The sequence below is a fragment of the Ambystoma mexicanum genome, chromosome 7p (assembly GCF_040938575.1).
Source record: "Ambystoma mexicanum isolate Mex_15411 chromosome 7p, UKY_AmexF1_1, whole genome shotgun sequence".
Taxonomy (NCBI): Eukaryota; Metazoa; Chordata; class Amphibia; order Caudata; family Ambystomatidae; genus Ambystoma; species Ambystoma mexicanum.
This window is the reverse complement of record NC_090939.1, coordinates 976484328-976507205: the sequence shown is the minus strand read 5'-3', so window position 1 is coordinate 976507205 and position 22878 is coordinate 976484328.

Sequence of the window (22878 nt, the reverse complement as noted above, 5' to 3'; positions counted from 1 at the left end):
GCTGGAAACCGAAAGCGCCGCCCTTCGAATTCCACATTTGCAACATCACGCCGAAAAGGCATCTGTGGCCGTTTGAAATCACTAATTATTCCATCGAGTGCGGCTGTGTGTGAAAATGGCAACTGCCTTCACCCACAAATGGGACGCCCCGCCCGTCGTTGCAACTCGGTACAGTGATGCATGAGGGCCCACCGTTACTCGAGTACTACGTTCCACTGACCCTTCACAAGTCTGTTCGCGACTGCACAGATAGTATGTGCAACAATGGGACCACAGCAGAATGAACATGTCAACCAATGTCACACGGCCATCGGGTACAAATACATGATTGCAATAGCAAGATGCCATTCCCCGATTTGCAGCGTTGTGCGCGGGACGTGCTCGGCCAAAGGGGAGAGCAGTTTGCACAGGTGGAATTAATCACCACAGGTGGAGGCCATACAGCCTGAAAACACATAAATTGCACAGCCAGTCTCCTCCCACAACCACACCGAAATGCTACCGGCAGGACTCGCGATGTTGGCCCTGGGGGACCTGATAGCACTGCAACTACTCCAACTCCAAGAAGAAGACGAACACCAACTGCAACCGGCCGCACGAAGGAGACGCAGGAGGAGGAGGAGGCCAAGGCAGGGCCAGCAAGGGCCGCCAGCACAGCCACTACCACCACGCAGGCAGCCCGCAATCCCACGCCTCCGAGCACATCCGTTCAACCTCACTGATGAGCAGATCCACACCCTCTACCGTCTGGACCGGGACATCATAGCCGCCATTGTGGACATGACACAGGCTGACCTTGTCAGCATGATAGATAGCCCAACCGCCATCCCACCCCTACTGAAGGTGGTGTCTGTACTCCACTTCCTGGCCACAGGCACCTACCAGCACACAGTCGGACAGTTGCATGGCATTTCTCAGCCACTGTTCTCACGGACACTATTTCAAGTGCTCGATGCCCTCCTGCAGCACGCAGACGACTACATCTCTCTACCACGCTCGGAGCAGGAAATTACCAACACAAAAGTGGGATTCCATGCACTTGCCGGCATACCGGGTTGCATTGGTGCCATCGACTGCACCCATGTGGAATTGGTCGTCCCACATGCCATGGAGGCCCAGTACCGCAACCGAAAACAATTTCATTCCCTGAATGTACAAATGGTGTGTGACTCCAACAGGATCATTACACATTGTTGTGCCCGATTCCCTGGATCAACCCATGATTCTATGGTCTTGAGGAACTCTACAATACCACGCCACATGGAGCGACACGCAGGGAACAGATCCTGGCTACTCGGTGAGTCTCATTACATGCATGATGATGTGGGGTATGTGATTTGGCAATGACCTGGCAGGAAGGGGGGGGGTGTGCGTACGTAGCAATGGCATTCCACATCATACGTTTCTCGTCCACATACAGGTGATGCTGGATATCCACTGAAGAGATGGCTCCTCACACCAGTCCGGAACCCACGGGACCAGCATGAGGAGGACTACAACCATGCCCACTCACGTACCCGTGTAGTCATTGAACAGGCATTCGGCCTACTGAAGACTCGTTTCCGCTGCCTCAGCAGGTCTGGCGGGGCACTCCTGTACCGCCATGAGAAGGTTGCAAAGATGGTCATGGCATGTGTCATGCTCCACAACATGTGCGTACGTAGAAATGTGCCCATGCCCCCTGACGCAGAACTGCAAGCACCTGATGATGGTCATGATGAGGGTGGGGATGTGGCAGCACCTCATGGAGTCTGCGAGGCACCGGAGGCCCGTGACATTCGTCAGCATCTCATTGATGTATGCTTCTAGCACTCACGCCTGGTGGCTGATACATGGACACGGGACTCGTGGCACTGTGTGTGTCTGGGACATGCACAATATGGACTGTACGCCTATGATGGCCTAGTACACAAAAATCAATGTCCACACATCTCATTGGTTGATCGTGCACTTTTTATGGCATATGTGATGTCATGTTGAACACCCTATCGACCCGCCACCCAAGTGAGCCCAACACACCCCCTCCACCCTCCTACCTCCCCCCCGAACACCAGTGTCCAAAGAGGCTCATTGTCAGTGGGCTGTCGCTATTGCAAGCCCCCTCTGCGAGTATCAGGGGCACCCCTGCCTGTGGAGCGCAGGTTCCTTCCAGATCTACGTTGGGGGCTGCCCTGGACGGAACTTGCAACGGATGATGTGTCTGCCTGCTCACGTCCATGCATGTCCCTAAGGGTTTGCGAGAGCTCAGTGAGCACACGGCGCACTGCGGCAAGTTCGGCACATACGTCTTTGGACGTCGCATGCAGTTCCCCCCTCAGGCTCTCGGTGCTTCTCTCCATTTGGACTCTCAGGCTCTCGGTGCTACTCTCCATTTGGACTCTCAGGCTCTCGGTGCTACTCACCATTTGTGCCCTTAGCGTCTCTGTACCTCTCTCCATTTCTGCCCTAAGTGTCTCAGTTGATGTTTCTATGTCTGCCTTAGTGCCCCCACATTCATCGGCATGGTCCTTGAGGAGCGTGGCCATTTGCTGCTGTTGCACGATTAACTGGTCGAGGGACTGTTGCCTCTGCTGGGCCATGGCCATTTGCGGGGGTGTCACAGAGGGGCTGTTGTCCTCATGTTGCCTTGCCACAGGGCTTGTGGGGGATGGCCAGTCGTCGTCTTGTGGGTGCCCCTGCGTGGTATCCTCATGTTGTACGGGATGGGACAGACAGGGGGATTGGGACAGGTCATGGATGGATCTGACTTCGACATCCCCGTTTTCTGTGTCCGAGCATGCTGCCATCAATGGGGTGTCACCTATGGTGCTGCTGCCACCAGAGGCAGTGCCTTCTGTGGCATCCATTGGGGGGACCTGTGGTGGTGGTGTTGTGGGCATGCTGGCTGCTGGGGTGCCTGTTGATGTTCCCTCCTCAGTGCTGCCACCTGATTTGTGCTGCTGCTGTGTCTTGATGCGTGCAGCTGAGGTGGAGGGTCTCTGGCCGTTGGTCTTGGCCCTCTTTGCAGGTGTGCTGGTAGGGGTGTCCTGTAGCTCGTCGTTTGGATCGGACCCTGTGGTGGAGTAAAGGAGGGCGAGGGTTAATGATGGGTCTGTGGGAATTGGAATGGCATTGTATCACATGCTTTGGGGTGGTACCTGAGGGTGATTTGGGTCGGGTCCTTGGAGGTGCTTTGATTTGTGTGTGGAGTGAGGGTGCAGTTGTTTGGCAGCCTGCAGTTAGGGTGTGCCTGCTGCACGTGTAGTGCGTGTATTAGGGGTTTTTAATTATTTATGTATTTATTGTGGGTTTTAACGTGCGCTATCAGGCCGATGTGTGTGGCCGTTCTCCTGGACATGTGTTTCTGTTGCACTATGTGGACGCATGGTACTTCACATGGATGGACTGTGTGGATTTGGCATTGTTTGATCTGGTACACCTACCTGAATCTTCGGATGTCTGCACTCCTTTCTCCATCCCTCCGACTCCCTCTATGCTCTCCATTCCGATGGTGGAGGCACAGATTTCTTCCCAGGGGGTCAACTTGATGGGTGATTCAGGACCTCCCCCGGTGGCTGTGGCAATGTTGCGGTTGGCAGAGAGTATGCTGCGGACGCGTATCCGCAGGTCGTCCCATCGCTTGCGGCATTGCTGTGGGGTGCGGGGTGCGGTCCCCACCGCACTTACCCGCTGTGCCACCAGAGCCCATATGGTCTTCTTGTTTGCAAGTGCCGTTCTGGTCATTTGCGTGGAGAAGACGACGGCAGCATTCTCCTGGAGGGTCTCTGTTAGCACGGTGAGTTCCTCGCGGGAGAAGTGGACCTGCCGCTTGCGGTCGCACGCTTTCTTCGCTACTTTTCCCATTTGTCTTGGTTTCGCTAGGGTGGGTGACGGGTTGGGGTGTGTTTCAGGGTAGTGATTTTAGTGGTTGTGTGGTTTTAGTGGTTTTATAGGTGTACGCCGGGATGTTTCCCGTTCCGGGCCCATGTTTTTACTTCCGTTTCCGTATATTTCCGGTCACCGTACTTTCCGGTAGGCGCACACTGCGGTGACCGCTAAGAGGGGTGGCGGTATTGCACCTAGGGCGCCGTACGGCGGCGGTGTGGGCCGTTTTGGGGTCATTTCCGCCATCGCGGACTTTGCACTTCCGCCGTGGCGTGGTGCTCGTGCCCGATGGGTCGGAATGGGCCGCACTTTGCTCCTTCGTGCAATGGCGGAAACGCTATTTACGCTGTGGCGCTCCGGTCAGTCACTTTCCGCCAGGGTCGTAATGAGGGCCCTAGTCTTGACCGCCGCGATCGCTACCTTGATTGGTCTGGCTTGTCCAGAGGTTACCCTGTTCCAAGTAATTAGGTTGGCCTTCTGAACTTCTGCGCCACCAGGACAGAGTTCAGAAATCCGTCTTAACACTTCCTATGACATGAGATGTGATATACAAATCCTTCCCATTCCAATCCTGAGACCCTTCCTATAGCAAGAGATGTGATATCCAAATCCTTCCCATTCCAATCCTGAGACCCTTCCTATAACATGAGATGTGATATTCAACTCCTTCCCATTCCAACCTGAGACACTTCCTATAGCATGAGAAGGGATATCCAACTCCTTCCCAATCCAATCCTGAGAACCTTCCGATAGCAGAGATGTGATATCTCAATGCTTCTAATATCAAAACTGAGACCCTCCCTATAGCATGATATGTGATATCTAAGTCCTTCCCATTCCAATCCTGAGACCCTTCCTATAGCATGAGATGTGATATCTCAATGCTTCTACCAAACCTGAGACCCTTCCTTTAGCATGAGATGTGATATCCAACTCCTTCCCATTCCAATCCTGAGACCCTTCCTATAGCATGAGATGTGATATCTCAATACTTCTAATACCAAACCTGAGATCCTTCCGATAACATGAGATGTGATATCTCAATACTTCTAATACCAAACCTGAGATCCATCCTATAACATGAGATGTGATATCCAAATCCTTCGCCTTCCAAACCTGAGACCCTCCCTTTAGCATGAGATGTGATATCCAACTCCTTCCCATTCCAATCCTGAGACCCTTCTGATAGCATAAGATATATCTCAATGCTTCTATACCAAACCTGAGATCCTTCCGATAGCATGAGATGTGATATCTCAATACTTCTAATACCAAACCTGAAATCCTTCCTATAACATGAGATGTGATATCCAAATCCTTATCTTCCAAACCTGAGACCCTCCCTTTAGCATGAGATGTGATATCCAACTCCTTCCCATTCCAATCCTGAGACTCTTCTGATAGCATAAGATATGATATCTCAATGCTTCTATACCAAACCTGAGATCCTTCTGATAACATGAGATGTGATATCTCAATACTTCTAATACCAAACCTGAGATCCTACCTCTAACATGAAATGTGATATCCAACTCTTTCCCCTTGCAAACCTGAGAGCCTTCCTGTAGCATGAGATGTGATATCCAAGTCCTTCCCATTCCAATCCTGAGACCCTTCCTATAACATGAGATGTGATATCCAACTCCTCCCCATTCCAACCTGAGACCCTTCCTATAGCATGAGATGGGATATCCAACTCCTTCCAAATCCAATCCTGATACCCTTCCGATAGCATGAGATGTGATATCCCAATGCTTCTACCAAACCTGAGACCCATGGCATGAGATGTGATATCAAACTCCTTCCCATTCTAATCCTGAGACCCTTCCTATAGCTTGAGATGTGATATCCAACTCCTTCCCATTCCAATTCTGAGACCCTTCCTATACCATGAGACTTGATATCTCAATGCTTCTAATACCAAACCTGAGACCCGTCCTATAACATGAGATGTGATATCCAAATCCTTCCCCTTCCAAACCTTAGACCCTTCCTTTATCATGAGATGTGATATCCAACTCCTTCCCATTCCAATCTTGAGACCCTTCCGATATCATGAAATGTGATATCTCAATGCTTCTAATATCAAACTTGAGACCCTCCCTATAGCATGAGATGTGATATCCAAGTAATTCCCATTCCAATCCTGAGACCCTTCCTATAGCATGAGATGTGATATCTCAATGCTTCTAATACCAAACCTGGGACCCTTCCTATAACATGAGATGGGAATATCCAACTCCTTCCCATTCCAATCCTGAGACCCTTCCGATAGCAGAGATGTGATATCTCAATGCTTATACCAAACCTGAGATCCTTCCTATAACATGAGATGTGATATCCAACTCCTTCCCATTCCAATCCTGAGACACTTCCTATAGCATGAGATGTGATATCTCACTGCTTATACCAAACCTGAGACCCGTCCTATAGCATGAGATGTGATATCCAACTCCTTCCCATTCCAATCCTGAGACCCTTCCTATAGCATGAGATGTGATATCTCACTGCTTATACCAAACCTGAGACCCTTCCCATAGCATGAGATGTGATATCCAACTCTTTCCCATTCCAATCCTGAGACCCTTCCTATAGCATGAGATGTGATATCTCAATGCTTCTAATATCAAACTTGAGACCCTACCTATAGCATGAGATGTGATATCCAAGTCCTTCCCATTCCAATCCTGAGACACTTCCTATAGCATGAGATGTGATATCTCAATGCTTCTAATACCAAACCTGAGACTCTTCCTATAACATGAGATGGGATATCCAACTCCTTCCCATTCCAAATCTGAGACCCTTTTGATAGCAGAGATGTGATATCTCAATGTTTATACCAAACCTGAGACCCTTCCTACGGCATGAGATGTCATATTCAACTCCTTCCCATTCCAATCCTGAGACCCTTCCTATAGCATGAGATGTGATATCCAACTCCTTCCCATTCCAATCCTGAGACCCTTCCTATAGCATGAGATGTGATGTCTCAATGCTTCTAATACCAAACCTGAGATCGTTCCTATAACATGAGATGTGATATCCAACTCCTTCCATTCCAATCCTGAGACCCTTCCTATAGCATGAGATGTGATATCTCAATGCTTATACCAAACCTGAGACCCTTCCTATAGCATGAGATGTGATATCCAACTCCTTCACGTTCCAAACCTGAGACCCTTCCTTTAGCATGAGATGTGATATCCAGCTCCTTCCCATTCCAATCCTGAGACACTTCCGATAGCATGAGATGTGATATCTCAATGCTTCTAATATCAAAACTGAGACCCTCCCTATAGCACGATATGTGATATCTAAGTCCTTCCCATACCAATCCTGAGACCCTTCCTATAGCATGAGATGTGATATCTCAATGCTTCTACCAAACCTGAGACCCTTCCTTTAGCATGAGATGTGATATCCAACTCCTTCCCATTCCAATCCTGAGACCCTTCCTATAGCATGAGATGTGATATCTCAATACTTCTAATACCAAACCTGAGATCCTTCCGATAACATGAGATGTGATATCTCAATACTTCTAATACCAAACCTGAGATCCATCCTATAACATGAGATGTGATATCCAAATCCTTCGCCTTCCAAACCTGAGACCCTCCCTTTAGCATGAGATGTGATATCCAACTCCTTCCGATTCCAATCCTGAGACCCTTCTGATAGCATAAGATATGATATCTCAATGCTTCTATACCAAACCTGAGATCCTTCCGATAGCATGAGATGTGATATCTCAATACTTCTAATACCAAATGTGAGATCCTTCCTATAACATGAGATGTGATATCCAAATCCTTATCTTCCAAACCTGAGACCCTCCCTTTAGCATGAGATGTGATATCCAACTCCTTCCCATTCCAATCCTGAGACTCTTCTGATAGCATAAGATATGATATCTCAAAGCTTCTATACCAAACCTGAGATCCTTCTGATAGCATGAGATGTGATATCTCAATACTTCTAATACCAAACCTGAGATCCTACCTCTAACATGAAATGTGATATCCAACTCTTTCCCCTTGCAAACCTGAGAGCCTTCCTGTAGCATGAGATGTGATATCCAAGTCCTTCCCATTCCAATCCTGAGACCCTTCCTATAACATGAGATGTGATATCCAACTCCTCCCCATTCCAACCTGAGACCCTTCCTATAGCATGAGATGGGATATCCAACTCCTTCCAAATCCAATCCCGATACCCTTCCGATAGCATGAGATGTGATATCCCAATGCTTCTACCAAACCTGAGACCAATACTATGGCATGAGATGTGATATCAAGCTCCTTCCCATTCTAATCCTGAGACCCTTCCTATAGCTTGAGATGTGATATCCAACTCCTTCCCATTCCAATTCTGAGACCCTTCCTATACCATGAGATTTGATATCTCGATGCTTATAATACCAAACCTGAGACCCGTCCTATAACATGAGATGTGATATCCAAATCCTTCCCCTTCCAAACCTTAGACCCTTCCTTTATCATGAGATGTGATATCCAACTCCTTCCCATTCCAATCTTGAGACCCTTCCGATATCATGAAATGTGATATCTCAATGCTTCTAATATCAAACTTGAGACCCTCCCTATAGCATGAGATGTGATATCCAAGTCCTTCCCATTCCAATCCTGAGACCCTTCCTATAGCATGAGATGTGATATCTCAATGCTTCTAATACCAAACCTGAGACCCTTCCTATAACATGAGATGGGAATATCCAACTCCTTCCCATTCCAATCCTGAGACCCTTCCGATAGCAGAGATGTGATATCTCAATGCTTATACAAAACCTGAGATCCTTCCTATAACATGAGATGTGATATCCAACTCCTTCCCATTCCAATCCTGAGACACTTCCTATAGCATGAGATGTGATATCTCACTGCTTATACCAAACCTGAGACCCGTCCTATAGCATGAGATGTGATATCCAACTCCTTCCCATTCCAATCCTGAGACCCTTCCTATAGCATGAGATGTGATATCTCAATGCTTCTAACATCAAACTTGAGACCCTCCCTATAGCATGAGATGTGATACCCAAGTCCTTCCCATTCCAATCCTGAGACCCTTCCTATAGCATGAGATGTGATATCTCAATGCTTCTAATACCAAACCTGAGACTCTTCCTATAACATGAGATGGGATATCCAACTCCTTCCCATTCCAATCCTGAGACCCTTTTGATAGCAGAGATGTGATATCTCAATGTTTATACCAAACCTGAGACCCTTCCTACGGCATGAGATGTCATATTCAACTCCTTCCCATTCCAATCCTGAGACCCTTCCTATAGCATGAGCTGTGATATCCAACTCCTTCCCATTCCAATCCTGAGACCCTTCCTATAGCATGAGATGTGATGTCTCAATGCTTCTAATACCAAACCTGAGATCCTTCCTATAACATGAGATGTGATATCCAACTCCTTCCATTCCAATCCTGAGACCCTTCCTATAGCATGAGATGTGATATCCAACTCCTTCCCATTCCAATCCTGAGACCCTTCCTATAGCCTGAGATGTGATATCTCAATGCCTCTAATACCAAACCTGAGATCCTTCCTCTAACATGAAATGTGATATCCAACTCCTTCACTTTCCAAACCTGAGAGCCTATCTATAGCATGAGATGTGACATCCAAGTCCTTCCCATTCCAATCCTTAGACCCTTCCTACAGCATGCAATATGATATCTCAATGATTCTAATAAAAAACCTGAGACCCGTCCTATAACATGAGATGGGATATCCAACTCCTTTCCATTCCAATCCTGAGACACTTCCGATAGCAGAGATGTGATATCTCAATGTTTATACCAAACCTGAGACCCTTCCTATAACATGAGATGTGATATCCAACTCCTTCCCGTTCCAAACCTGAGACCCTTCCTTTAGCATGAGATGTGATATCCAGCTCCTTCCCATTCCAATCCTGAGACACTTCCGATAGCATGAGATGTGATATCTCAATGCTTCTAATATCAAAACTGAGACCCTCCCTATAGCATGATATGTGATATCTAAGTCCTTCCCATTCCAATCCTGAGACCCTTCCTATAGCATGAGATGTGATATCTCAATGCTTCTACCAAACCTGAGACCCTTCCTTTAGCATGAGATGTGATATCCAACTCCTTCCCATTCCAATCCTGAGACCCTTCCTATAGCATGAGATGTGATATCTCAATACTTCTAATACCAAACCTGAGATCCTTCCGATAACATGAGATGTGATATCCAAATCCTTCGCCTTCCAAACCTGAGACCCTCCCTTTAGCATGAGATGTGATATCCAACTCCTTCCCATTCCAATCCTGAGACCCTTCTGATAGCATAAGATATATCTCAATGCTTCTATACCAAACCTGAGATCCTTCCGATAGCATGAGATGTGATATCTCAATACTTCTAATACCAAACCTGAGATCCTTCCTATAACATGAGATGTGATATCCAAATCCTTATCTTCCAAACCTGAGACCCTCCCTTTAGCATGAGATGTGATATCCAACTCCTTCCCATTCCAATCCTGAGACTCTTCTGATAGCATAAGATATGATATCTCAATGCTTCTATACCAAACCTGAGATCCTTCTGATAGCATGAGATGTGATATCTCAATACTTCTAATACCAAACCTGAGATCCTACCTCTAACATGAAATGTGATATCCAACTCTTTCCCCTTGCAAACCTGAGAGCCTTCCTGTAGCATGAGATGTGATATCCAAGTCCTTCCCATTCCAATCCTGAGACCCTTCCTATAACATGAGATGTGATATCCAACTCCTCCCCATTCCAACCTGAGACCCTTCCTATAGCATGAGATGGGATATCCAACTCCTTCCAAATCCAATCCCGATACCCTTCCGATAGCATGAGATGTGATATCCCAATGCTTCTACCAAACCTGAGACCCATACTATGGCATGAGATGTGATATCAAACTCCTTCCCATTCTAATCCTGAGACCCTTCCTATAGCTTGAGATGTGATATCCAACTCCTTCCCATTCCAATTCTGAGACCCTTCCTATACCATGAGACTTGATATCTCAATGCTTCTAATACCAAACCTGAGACCCGTCCTATAACATGAGATGTGATATCCAAATCCTTCCCCTTCCAAACCTTAGACCCTTCCTTTATCATGAGATGTGATATCCAACTCCTTCCCATTCCAATCTTGAGACCCTTCCGATATCATGAAATGTGATATCTCAATGCTTCTAATATCAAACTTGAGACCCTCCCTATAGCATGAGATGTGATATCCAAGTCCTTCCCATTCCAATCCTGAGACCCTTCCTATAGCATGAGATGTGATATCTCAATGCTTCTAATACCAAACCTGAGACCCTTCCTATAACATGAGATGGGAATATCCAACTCCTTCCCATTCCAATCCTGAGACCCTTCCGATAGCAGAGATGTGATATCTCAATGCTTATACCAAACCTGAGATCCTTCTATAACATGAGATGTGATATCCAACTCCTTCCCATTCCAATCCTGAGACGCTTCCTATAACATGAGATGTGATATCTCACTGCTTATACCAAACCTGAGACCCGTCCTATAGCATGAGATGTGATATCCAACTCCTTCCCATTCCAATCCTGAGACCCTTCCTATAGCATGAGATGTGATATCTCACTGCTTATACCAAACCTGAGACCCTTCCCATAGCATGAGATGTGATATCCAACTCCTTCCCATTCCAATCCTGAGACCCTTCCTATAGCATGAGATGTGATATCTCAATGCTTCTAATATCAAACTTGAGACCCTACCTATAGCATGAGATGTGATATCCAAGTCCTTCCCATTCCAATCCTGAGACAATTCCTATAGCATGAGATGTGATATCTCAATGCTTCTAATACCAAACCTGAGACTCTTCCTATAACATGAGATGGGATATCCAACTCCTTCCCATTCCAATCCTGAGACCCTTTTGATAGCAGAGATGTGATATCTCAATGTTTATACCAAACCTGAGACCCTTCCTACGGCATGAGATGTCATATTCAACTCCTTCCCATTCCAATCCTGAGACCCTTCCTATAGCATGAGATGTGATATCCAACTCCTTCCCATTCCAATCCTGAGACCCTTCCTATAGCATGAGATGTGATGTCTCAATGCTTCTAATACCAAACCTGAGATCGTTCCTATAACATGAGATGTGATATCCAACTCCTTCCATTCCAATCCTGAGACCCTTCCTATAGCATGAGATGTGATATCTCAATGCTTATACCAAACCTGAGACCCTTCCTATAGCATGAGATGTGATATCCAACTCCTTCACGTTCCAAACCTGAGACCCTTCCTTTAGCATGAGATGTGATATCCAGCTCCTTCCCATTCCAATCCTGAGACACTTCCGATAGCATGAGATGTGATATCTCAATGCTTCTAATATCAAAACTGAGACCCTCCCTATAGCATGATATGTGATATCTAAGTCCTTCCCATTCCAATCCTGAGACCCTTCCTATAGCATGAGATGTGATATCTCAATGCTTCTACCAAACCTGAGACCCTTCCTTTAGCATGAGATGTGATATCCAACTCCTTCCCATTCCAATCCTGAGACCCTTCCTATAGCATGAGATGTGATATCTCAATACTTCTAATACCAAACCTGAGATCCTTCCGATAACATGAGATGTGATATCTCAATACTTCTAATACCAAACCTGAGATCCATCCTATAACATGAGATGTGATATCCAAATCCTTCGCCTTCCAAACCTGAGACCCTCCCTTTAGCATGAGATGTGATATCCAACTCCTTCCCATTCCAATCCTGAGACCCTTCTGATAGCATAAGATATGATATCTCAATGCTTCTATACCAAACCTAAGATCCTTCCGATAGCATGAGATGTGATATCTCAGTACTTCTAATACCAAACCTGAGATCCTTCCTATAACATGAGATGTGATATCCAAATCCTTATCTTCCAAACCTGAGACCCTCCCTTTAGCATGAGATGTGATATCCAACTCCTTCCCATTCCAATCCTGAGACTCTTCTGATAGCATAAGATATGATATCTCAATGCTTCTATACCAAACCTGAGATCCTTCTGATAGCATGAGATGTGATATCTCAATACTTCTAATACCAAACCTGAGATCCTACCTCTAACATGAAATGTGATATCCAACTCTTTCCCCTTGCAAACCTGAGAGCCTTCCTGTAGCATGAGATGTGATATCCAAGTCCTTCCCATTCCAATCCTGAGACCCTTCCTATAGCATGAGATGTGATATCTCAATGCTTCTAATACCAAACCTGAGACTCTTCCTATAACATGAGATGGGATATCCAAATCCTTCACATTCCAATCCTGAGACCCTTTTGATAGCAGAGATGTGATATCTCAATGTTTATACCAAACCTGAGACCCTTCCTACGGCATGAGATGTCATATTCAACTCCTTCCCATTCCAATCCTGAGACCCTTCCTATAGCATGAGATGTGATATCCAACTCCTTCCCATTCCAATCCTGAGACCCTTCCTATAGCATGAGATGTGATGTCTCAATGCTTCTAATACCAAACCTGAGACCCTTCCTATAGCATGAGATGTGATATCCAACTCCTTCCCATTCCAATCCTGAGACCCTTCCTATAGCCTGAGATGTGATATCTCAATGCCTCTAATACCAAACCTGAGATCCTTCCTCTAACATGAAATGTGATATCCAACTCCTTCACTTTCCAAACCTGAGAGCCTATCTATAGCATGAGATGTGATATCCAAGTCCTTCCCATTCCAATCCTTAGACCCTTCCTACAGCATGCAATATGATATCTCAATGATTCTAATAAAAAACCTGAGACCCGTCCTATAACATGAGATGGGATATCCAACTCCTTCCCATTCCAATCCTGAGACACTTCCGATAGCAGAGATGTGATATCTCAATGCTTCTAATATCAAACTTGAGACCCTCCCTATAGCATGAGATGTGATACCCAAGTCCTTCCCATTCCAATCCTGAGACCCTTCCTATAGCATGAGATGTGATATCTCAATGCTTCTAATACCAAACCTGAGACTCTTCCTATAACATGAGATGGGATATCCAACTCCTTCCCATTCCAATCCTGAGACCCTTTTGATAGCAGAGATGTGATATCTCAATGTTTATACCAAACCTGAGACCCTTCCTACGGCATGAGATGTCATATTCAACTCCTTCCCATTCCAATCCTGAGACCCTTCCTATAGCATGAGATGTGATATCCAACTCCTTCCCATTCCAATCCTGAGACCCTTCCTATAGCATGAGATGTGATGTCTCAATGCTTCTAATACCAAACCTGAGATCCTTCCTATAACATGAGATGTGATATCCAACTCCTTCCATTCCAATCCTGAGACCCTTCCTATAGCATGAGATGTGATATCTCAATGCTTATACCAAACCTGAGACCCTTCCTATAGCATGAGATGTGATATCCAACTCCTTCCCATTCCAATCCTGAGACCCTTCCTATAGCCTGAGATGTGATATCTCAATGCCTCTAATACCAAACCTGAGATCCTTCCTCTAACATGAAATGTGATATCCAACTCCTTCACTTTCCAAACCTGAGAGCCTATCTATAGCATGAGATGTGATATCCAAGTCCTTCCCATTCCAATCCTTAGACCCTTCCTACAGCATGCAATATGATATCTCAATGATTCTAATAAAAAACCTGAGACCCGTCCTATAACATGAGATGGGATATCCAACTCCTTCCCATTCCAATCCTGAGACACTTCCGATAGCAGAGATGTGATATCTCAATGTTTATACCAAACCTGAGACCCTTCCTATAACATGAGATGTGATATCCAACTCCTTCCCGTTCCAAACCTGAGACCCTTCCTTTAGCATGAGATGTGATATCCAGCTCCTTCCCATTCCAATCCTGAGACACTTCCGATAGCATGAGATGTGATATCTCAATGCTTCTAATATCAAAACTGAGACCCTCCCTATAGCATGATATGTGATATCTAAGTCCTTCCCATTCCAATCCTGAGACCCTTCCTATAGCATGAGATGTGATTTCCAACTCCTTCCCATTCCAATCTTGAGACACTTCCTATAGCATGAGATGTGATATCTCACTGCTTATACCAAACCTGAGACCCTTCCTATAGCATGAGATGTGATATCCAACTCCTTCCCATTCCAATCCTGAGACCCTTCCTATAGCATGAGATGTGATATCTCAATGCTTCTAATATCAAACTTGAGACCCTCCCTATAGCATGAGATGTGATACCCAAGTCCTTATCTTCCAAACCTGAGACCCTCCCTTTAGCATGAGATGTGATATCCAACTCCTTCCCATTCCAATCCTGAGACTCTTCTGATAGCATAAGATATGATATCTCGATGCTTCTATACCAAACCTGAGATCCTTCTGATAGCATGAGATGTGATATCTCAATACTTCTAATACCAAACCTGAGATCCTACCTCTAACATGAAATGTGATATCCAACTCTTTCCCCTTGCAAACCTGAGAGCCTTCCTGTAGCATGAGATGTGATATCCAAGTCCTTCCCATTCCAATCCTGAGACCCTTCCTATAGCATGAGATGTGATATCTCAATGCTTCTAATACCAAACCTGAGACTCTTCCTATAACATGAGATGGGATATCCAAATCCTTCCCATTCCAATCCTGAGACCCTTTTGATAGCAGAGATGTGATATCTCAATGTTTATACCAAACCTGAGACCCTTCCTACGGCATGAGATGTCATATTCAACTCCTTCCCATTCCAATCCTGAGACCCTTCCTATAGCATGAGATGTGATATCCAACTCCTTCCCATTCCAATCCTGAGACCCTTCCTATAGCATGAGATGTGATGTCTCAATGCTTCTAATACCAAACCTGAGACCCTTCCTATAGCATGAGATGTGATATCCAACTCCTTCCCATTCCAATCCTGAGACCCTTCCTATAGCCTGAGATGTGATATCTCAATGCCTCTAATACCAAACCTGAGATCCTTCCTCTAACATGAAATGTGATATCCAACTCCTTCACTTTCCAAACCTGAGAGCCTATCTATAGCATGAGATGTGATATCCAAGTCCTTCCCATTCCAATCCTTAGACCCTTCCTACAGCATGCAATATGATATCTCAATGATTCTAATAAAAAACCTGAGACCCGTCCTATAACATGAGATGGGATATCCAACTCCTTCCCATTCCAATCCTGAGACACTTCCGATAGCAGAGATGTGATATCTCAATGCTTCTAATATCAAACTTGAGACCCTCCCTATAGCATGAGATGTGATACCCAAGTCCTTCCCATTCCAATCCTGAGACCCTTCCTATAGCATGAGATGTGATATCTCAATGCTTCTAATACCAAACCTGAGACTCTTCCTATAACATGAGATGGGATATCCAACTCCTTCCCATTCCAATCCTGAGACCCTTTTGATAGCAGAGATGTGATATCTCAATGTTTATACCAAACCTGAGACCCTTCCTACGGCATGAGATGTCATATTCAACTCCTTCCCATTCCAATCCTGAGACCCTTCCTATAGCATGAGATGTGATATCCAACTCCTTCCCATTCCAATCCTGAGACCCTTCCTATAGCATGAGATGTGATGTCTCAATGCTTCTAATACCAAACCTGAGATCCTTCCTATAACATGAGATGTGATATCCAACTCCTTCCATTCCAATCCTGAGACCCTTCCTATAGCATGAGATGTGATATCTCAATGCTTATACCAAACCTGAGACCCTTCCTATAGCATGAGATGTGATATCCAACTCCTTCCCATTCCAATCCTGAGACCCTTCCTATAGCCTGAGATGTGATATCTCAATGCCTCTAATACCAAACCTGAGATCCTTCCTCTAACATGAAATGTGATATCCAACTCCTTCACTTTCCAAACCTGAGAGCCTATCTATAGCATGAGATGTGATATCCAAGTCCTTCCCATTCCAATCCTTAGACCCTTCCTACAGCATGCAATATGATATCTCAATGATTCTAATAAAAAACCTGAGACCCGTCCTATAACATGAGATGGGATATCCAACTCCTTCCCATTCCAATCCTGAGACACTTCCGATAGCAGAGATGTGATATCTCAATGTTTATACCAAACCTGAGACCCTTCCTATAACATGAGATGTGATATCCAACTCCTTCCCGTTCCAAACCTGAGACCCTTCCTTTAGCATGAGATGTGATATCCAGCTCCTTCCCATTCCAATCCTGAGACACTTCCGATAGCATGAGATGTGATATCTCAATGCTTCTAATATCAAAACTGAGACCCTCCCTATAGCATGATATGTGATATCTAAGTCCTTCCCATTCCAATCCTGAGACCCTTCGTATAGCATGAGATGTGATATCCAACTCCTTCCCATTCCAATCTTGAGACACTTCCTATAGCATGAGATGTGATATCTCACTGCTTATACCAAACCTGAGACCCTTCCTATAGCATGAGATGTGATATCCAACTCCTTCCCATTCCAATCCTGAGACCCTTCCTATAGCATGAGATGTGATATCTCAATGCTTCTAATATCAAACTTGAGACCCTCCCTATAGCATGAGATGTGATACCCAAGTCCTTATCTTCCAAACCTGAGACCCTCCCTTTAGCATGAGATGTGATATCCAACTCCTTCCCATTCCAATCCTGAGACTCTTCTGATAGCATAAGATATGATATCTCGATGCTTCTATACCAAACCTGAGATCCTTCTGATAGCATGAGATGTGATATCTCAATACTTCTAATACCAAACCTGAGATCCTACCTCTAACATGAAATGTGATATCCAACTCTTTCCCCTTGCAAACCTGAGAGCCTTCCTATAGCATGAGATGTGATATCCAAGTCCTTCCCATTCCAATCCTGAGACCCTTCCTATAACATGAGATGTGATATCCAACTCCTTCCCATTCCAACCTGAGACCCTTCCTATAGCATGAGATGGGATATCCAACTCCTTCCAAATCCAATCCCGATACCCTTCTGATAGCATGAGATGTGATATCCCAATGCTTCTACCAAACCTGAGACCCATACTATGGCATGAGATGTGATATCAAACTCCTTCCCATTCTAATCCTGAGACCCTTCCTATAGCTTGAGATGTGATATCCAACTCCTTCCCATTCCAATTCTGAGACCCTTCCTATACCATGAGACTTGATATCTCAATGCTTCTAATACCAAACCTGAGACCCGTCCTATAACATGAGATGTGATATCCAAATCCTTCCCCTTCCAAACCTTAGACCCTTCCTTTATCATGAGATGTGATATCCAACTCCTTCCCATTCCAATCTTGAGACCCTTCCGATATGAAATGTGATATCTCAATGCTTCTAATATCAAACTTGAGACCCTCCCTATAGCATGAGATGTGATATCCAAGTCCTTCCCATTCCAATCCTGAGACCCTTCCTATAGCATGAGATGTGATATCTCAATGCTTCTAATACCAAACCTGAGACCCTTCCTATAACATGAGATGGGAATATCCAACTCCTTCCCATTCCAATCCTGAGACCCTTCCGATAGCAGAGATGTGATATCTCAATGCTTATACCAAACCTGAGATCCTTCCTATAACATGAGATGTGATATCCAACTCCTTCCCATTCCAATCCTGAGACACTTCCTATAGCATGAGATGTGATATCTCACTGCTTATACCAAACCTGAGACGCTTCCTATAGCATGAGATGTGATATCCAACTCCTTCCCATTCCAATCCTGAGACCCTTCCTATAGCATGAGATGTGATATCTCAATGCTTCTAATATCAAACTTGAGACCCTCCCTATAGCATGAGATGTGATACCCAAGTCCTTCCCATTCCAATCCTGAGACACTTCCTATAGCATGAGATGTGATATCTCAATGCTTCTAATACCAAACCTGAGACTCTTCCTATAACATGAGATGGGATATCCAACTCCTTCCCATTCCAATCCTGAGACCCTTTCGATAGCAGAGATGTGATATCTCAATGTTTATACCAAACCTGAGACCCTCCCTACGGCATGAGATGTCATATACAACTCCTTCCCATTCCAATCCTGAGACCCTTCCTATAGCATGAGATGTGATATCCAACTCCTTCCCATTCCAATCCTGAGACCCTTCCTATAGCCTGAGATGTGATATCTCAATGCCTCTAATACCAAACCTGAGATCCTTCCTCTAACATGAAATGTGATATCCAACTCCTTCACTTTCCAAACCTGAGAGCCTATCTATAGCATGAGATGTGATATCCAAGTCCTTCCCATTCCAATCCTTAGACCCTTCCTACAGCATGCAATATGATATCTCAATGATTTTAATAAAAAACCTGAGACCCGTCCTATAACATGAGATGGGATATCCAACTCCTTCCCATTCCAATCCTGGGACACTTCCGATAGCAGAGATGTGATATCTCAATGTTTATACCAAACCTGAGACCCTTCCTATAACATGAGATGTGATATCCAACTCCTTCCCGTTCCAAACCTGAGACCCTTCCTTTAGCATGAGATGTGATATCCAGCTCCTTCCCATTCCAATCCTGAGACACTTCCGATAGCATGAGATGTGATATCTCAATGCTTCTAATACCAAACTGAGACCCTCCCTATAGCATGATATGTGATATCTAAGTCCTTCCCATTCCAATCCTGAGACCCTTCCTATAGCATGAGATGTGATATCTCAATGCTTCTACCAAACCTGAGACCCTTCCTTTAGCATGAGATGTGATATCCAACTCCTTCCCATTCCAATCCTGAGACCCTTCCTATACCATGAGATGTGATATCTCAATACTTCTATACCAAACCTGAGATCCTTCCGATAACATGAGATGTGATATCCAAATCCTTCGCCTTCCAAACCTGAGACCCTCCCTTTAGCATGAGATGTGATATCCAACTCCTTCCCATTCCAATCCTGAGACCCTTCTGATAGCATAAGATATGATATCTCAATGCTTCTATACCAAACCTGAGATCCTTCCGATAGCATGATGTGATATCTCAATACTTCTAATACCAAACCTGAGATCCTTCCTATGACATGAGATGTGATATCCAAATCATTATCTTCCAAACCTGAGACCCTCCCTTTAGCATGAGATGTGATATCCAACTCCTTCCCATTCCAATCCTGAGACTCTTCTGATAGCATAAGATATGATATCTCAATGCTTCTATACCAAACCTGAGATCCTTCTGATAGCATGAGATGTGATATCTCAATACTTCTAATACCAAACCTGAGATCCTACCTCTAACATGAAATGTGATATCCAACTCTTTCCCCTTGCAAACCTGAGAGCCTTCCTATAGCATGAGATGTGATATCCAAGTCCTTCCCATTCCAATCCTGAGACCCTTCCTATAACATGAGATGTGATATCCAACTCCTTCCCATTCCAACCTGAGACCCTTCCTATAGCATGAGATGGGATATCCAACTCCTTCCAAATCCAATCCCGATACCCTTCTGATAGCATGAGATGTGATATCCCAATGCTTCTACCAAACCTGAGACCCATACTATGGCATGAGATGTGATATCAAACTCCTTCCCATTCTAATCCTGAGACCCTTCCTATAGCTTGAGATGTGATATCCAACTCCTTCCCATTCCAATTCTGAGACCCTTCCTATACCATGAGACTTGATATCTCAATGCTTCTAATACCAAACCTGAGACCCGTCCTATAACATGAGATGTGATATCCAAATCCTTCCCCTTCCAAACCTTAGACCCTTCCTTTATCATGAGATGTGATATCCAACTCCTTCCCATTCCAATCTTGAGACCCTTCCGATATGAAATGTGATATCTCAATGCTTCTAATATCAAACTTGAGACCCTCCCTATAGCATGAGATGTGATATCCAAGTCCTTCCCATTCCAATCCTGAGACCCTTCCTATAGCATGAGATGTGATATCTCAATGCTTCTAATACCAAACCTGAGACCCTTCCTATAACATGAGATGGGAATATCCAACTCCTTCCCATTCCAATCCTGAGACCCTTCCGATAGCAGAGATGTGATATCTCAATGCTTATACCAAACCTGAGATCCTTCCTATAACATGAGATGTGATATCCACCTCCTTCCCATTCCAATCCTGAGACACTTCCTATAGCATGAGATGTGATATCTCACTGCTTATACCAAACCTGAGACCCTTCCTATAGCATGAGATGTGATATCCAACTCCTTCCCATTCCAATCCTGAGACCCTTCCTATAGCATGAGATGTGATATCTCAATGCTTCTAATATCAAACTTGAGACCCTCCCTATAGCATGAGATGTGATACCCAAGTCCTTATCTTCCAAACCTGAGACCCTCCCTTTAGCATGAGATGTGATATCCAACTCCTTCCCATTCCAATCCTGAGACTCTTCTGATAGCATAATATATGATATCTCAATGCTTCTATACCAAACCTGAGATCCTTCTGATAGCATGAGATGTGATATCTCAATACTTCTAATACCAAACCTGAGATCCTACCTCTAACATGAAATGTGATATCCAACTCTTTCCCCTTGCAAACCTGAGAGCCTTCCTATAACATGAGATGTGATATCCAACTCCTTCCCATTCCAACCTGAGACCCTTCCTATAGCATGAGATGGGATATCCAACTCCTTCCAAATCCAATCCCGATACCCTTCTGATAGCATGAGATGTGATATCCCAATGCTTCTACCAAACCTGAGACCCATACTATGGCATGAGATGTGATATCAAACTCCTTCCCATTCTAATCCTGAGACCCTTCCTATAGCTTGAGATGTGATATCCAACTCCTTCCCATTCCAATTCTGAGACCCTTCCTATACCATGAGACTTGATATCTCAATGCTTCTAATACCAAACCTGAGACCCGTCCTATAACATGAGATGTGATATCCAAATCCTTCCCCTTCCAAACCTTAGACCCTTCCTTTATCATGAGATGTGATATCCAACTCCTTCCCATTCCAATCTTGAGACCCTTCTGATATGAAATGTGATATCTCAATGCTTCTAATATCAAACTTGAGACCCTCCCTATAGCATGAGATGTGATATCCAAGTCCTTCCCATTCCAATCCTGAGACCCTTCCTATAGCATGAGATGTGATATCTCAATGCTTCTAATACCAAACCTGAGACCCTTCCTATAACATGAGATGGGAATATCCAACTCCTTCCCATTCCAATCCTGAGACCCTTCCGATAGCAGAGATGTGATATCTCAATGCTTATACCAAACCTGAGATCCTTCCTATAACATGAGATGTGATATCCAACTCCTTCCCATTCCAATCCTGAGACACTTCCTATAGCATGAGATGTGATATCTCACTGCTTATACCAAACCTGAGACGCTTCCTATAGCATGAGATGTGATATCCAACTCCTTCCCATTCCAATCCTGAGACCCTTCCTATAGCATGAGATGTGATATCTCAATGCTTCTAATATCAAACTTGAGACCCTCCCTATAGCATGAGATGTGATACCCAAGTCCTTCCCATTCCAATCCTGAGACACTTCCTATAGCATGAGATGTGATATCTCAATGCTTCTAATACCAAACCTGAGACTCTTCCTATAACATGAGATGGGATATCCAACTCCTTCCCATTCCAATCCTGAGACCCTTTCGATAGCAGAGATGTGATATCTCAATGTTTATACCAAACCTGAGACCCTCCCTACGGCATGAGATGTCATATACAACTCCTTCCCATTCCAATCCTGAGACCCTTCTGATAACACAGATGTGATATCTCAATGCTTATACCAAACCTGAGATCCTTCCTATAACATGAGATGTGATATCCAACTCCTTCCCATTCCAATCCTGAGACACTTCCTATAGCATGAGATGTGATATCTCACTGCTTATACCAAACCTGAGATGCTT